This window comes from Trachypithecus francoisi, unplaced genomic scaffold (genome assembly GCF_009764315.1).
Source record: "Trachypithecus francoisi isolate TF-2019V2 unplaced genomic scaffold, Tfra_2.0 Lachesis_group10, whole genome shotgun sequence".
Classification (NCBI taxonomy): Eukaryota; Metazoa; Chordata; class Mammalia; order Primates; family Cercopithecidae; genus Trachypithecus; species Trachypithecus francoisi.
In genome coordinates, this window is record NW_022681455.1 from 56,492,384 (window position 1) to 56,495,417 (window position 3,034).

A 3,034-nucleotide genomic window follows, 5' to 3' on the forward strand; every position below is an offset into this window, starting at 1 on the left:
AATGTTCCCACCTCTGCCCCACCTCCAAGTCCCCATGGTTCCACCATCACCTGATTTTCATTTGGACTTCATTAACAGCTGAGGTCCATATAAATGGCTAAACACAGACTCCCAATCTCCCATCGCTGGGGACAGGGCAGATTCTGTAGTGTCGCAGCCACAAGGCTGTGGGCGTACAGGCCGCCAAGAGGAGAAACAGAACCGACAGCGGCCTAGGACGATCTGCAAGAAAAAGCGGGAAAGGAGTGACCTGCTTCCGAAGCACGCGAGCATGATTTTGGATGGAAGTGGGCCAGCAAGGAACTGCCTTTGCCTAGCTGCTGCCGGTTCCTGTAAGGGACATTTTTTTTTTTTTTTTTTTTTTGAGTAAATGGCAATTCCTCTTCCATGTAGCATCTGCTTGGATCGCAATGCTAATTATAATTGGAAAGGGGTGTTTTGGGGAGTGTATTCAGGAGAGGAGGAAAAAACTTAAAAAAAACCTACATTGCTCAAAGTTTCTGCCTCTTTTGTAGGAATCGTAAGTCAACTATTAGCAAGTATTTTAAATCGACATCAAGGGGAAAAAATGTACTTTGGAAAGCATACAGAAAAAAGAAGTTAAGGTTGGATCACTTGTAAAATGGAACTTCAAGCCGGGCGCGGTGGCTCAAGCCTGTAATCCCAGCACTTTGGGAGGCCGAGACGGGCGGATCATGAGGTCAGGAGATCGAGACCATCCTGGCTAACATGGTGAAACCCCGTCTCTACTAAAAAATACAAAAAACTAGCTGGGCGTGGTGCGGGCGTCTGTAGTCCCAGCTACACGGGAGGCTGAGTCAGGAGAATGGCATAAACCTGGGAGGCGGACCTTGCAGTGAGCTGAGATCCGGCCACTGCACTCCAGCCCGGGCCACAGAGCAAGACTCCGTCTCAAAAAAAAAAAAAAAAAAAAAAAAAAGGAACCTCAGACAGTCCAAACAAAAATGCATCTTCGGTCAACTTTTACTTTTTAAAATTCCTTGTTTGACTTCATGTCCCAATGCATATGGAAATGACAGCTGCCGCGAGAGGTGTGGAGTCGGAGGAGTCTCCAGGAGCATCCAGAGGGTTCGGGGTTGTATTCTGGCAGTTTCTTGATCTTTTCTTTCTCGGTCTCACTTTTGTCTCTTGCTATCACCAAGGAGTGTGAGTAGCCCATGGCGACCTTCTCTGAGAAAATGTCATCCAGAGCCTTCACCACCTGGGCTGCAGTGGAAGACTTGGGCTTGTGGTCTCCGTAGACCAGTTTCCCGAAGGTCGGTGTTGGGCCCCAGCTGCTGGTGCTCTCATCGGCGGCCACAATGATGCTGCTCTTCCCACAAGCCAGGCTCCAGATTCTCCAGCCACAGAGGTCCTGCACTGCTTTCGGGTACATGGCAGATTCACGGCAGGCGTTGGTGGCCCCCCAGAAAAACAGACCACCCACTTCACTGAGGGCCAAGGAGCAGGTGTAACCAGCATAGATCTGGGACACCCCACGCCCAAGGAAGTCAAACAGCTTCACCAGGTGGGGGACCATCTCGTCCTTCTGCTCTGCGTGGCCCAGCCGGGCATAGCTACCGAAGCCCTAGGAGAAGGCTCGCTTCTGGGAGTCCAGGACTAGCGTGCGGTTAGCACCACAGGCCTCGTCTCGCACAACCACCTTTTGGTACAGGCAGAATCTGTCTTCTCGATGAAGATGGCCACTAGCGGGGATACCAGTTTGCAGTCGTACTCTATCCGCTGTGCCCGGGAAGTGAACTTCCCATGCGAGTTGTGTCCCAGCTGACCATATTCAGGCCACCCAAAGGAATAGAGGTTTCCTTTTCAGTCCATTATCATACTGAATTCAGCCCCACAGGCCATTTTAGTAAATGCTGGCCGTTATACATTATCTACACCGGGCTGCGGACAGAGTCTGTCTGGTTGGCAAGGCCCAGCTGCCACATCTTGTTCTCCCCAAACGCAAACACGGAGCCCGTTTCTGTCAAGGCCAAGGTGTGGTTCCGCCCACATGCTGCAGACATGATAACTTCATGGCAGAAACCCTCGATGAGTCTGGAGGCCTCTACTCTCTTCGTGTCGCCATGTCCCAGCTGCCGCCTTCTCATTTCCACAGCTTCCCTTCAGTGGTAATGAGAAGGCTGTGCGCAGCACAGGAACCGGAGACCACTGTCGGCACCCCGACCGCCGCCGGGCACCCATACCTGTGAGGCCCCCACACATTCTGGCCGAGACCGCAGTAAGCAGATTGCTGTTTAGGCACTCCTTTTCACCAATCATATCCCAGTGGGTTGCCCCCAAAATCAAAAGTTGCCCATTACACTTTGACCCTTCAAGTTTGACGCGCTCCTTGGCGCCCCGCGCGCTTGCCCCTGCCGGGGGCCCAGTCGAGCTCTAGGCGGTCCTAGTCACCGCTGCAGCCGCAGCCACTGCCGCTACTGCAGCGCTGGGGCCGCTCGCGCTTCCTGCCCGCTGGGCCGCAGCGCTTCCTGGGCCCGGCGCGGGCCGTGAAGTTGCCCGAGCTCGGCTCCTCCCAGGCCGCCGCCGCCGCCTTCTTCCTCGGCCTGGTCGCGGCTGGTTGGAGTGATGAGAAACCGGAGAGAAAAAACGAAGAGAAGTAACTAAAAGACGGATCTGAGGGCTTTTTTTTTCGGCCCAGACGAGGGCTTCAGCCCACTCACCAGATACGCTTTCCAAAGTACTTCTACCCAACCCTAAATCCTGGTAAGGAAAGAAGTGCTCACTCTCAAAGACGACTAACGGAAATAAGAACATGGGAGAGCGCCAGAACTCTGGGTTCAAATCCCAGATCTAGTACTTATTAGCCGAGCTGACCTTTGATGAAGTGATTGGCTTCTCAGTGCCTCGGTTTTGTCATCTGTGAAATGGGAGATAATAACCCATCTCACTGGGTTCTTGGGGGAATTAATACAAATAAAGCATTTGAAATAGTTGCTTGCACACAAAAACTGCTGTGTAAACCCTGGTTATCATTATTATTATTATTAAAGTATGAGTTCATTGAAGGAAA

The 3,034-nt window shown here is 52.1% G+C and overlaps 1 pseudogene; it reads right to left on the minus strand.

Annotated features, from left to right (window-relative positions):
* Nucleotides 1–991: 991 nt before the first annotated feature.
* LOC117088547 lies at nucleotides 992–2,671 on the minus strand (annotated as a pseudogene).
* Nucleotides 2,672–3,034: the final 363 nt, after the last annotated feature.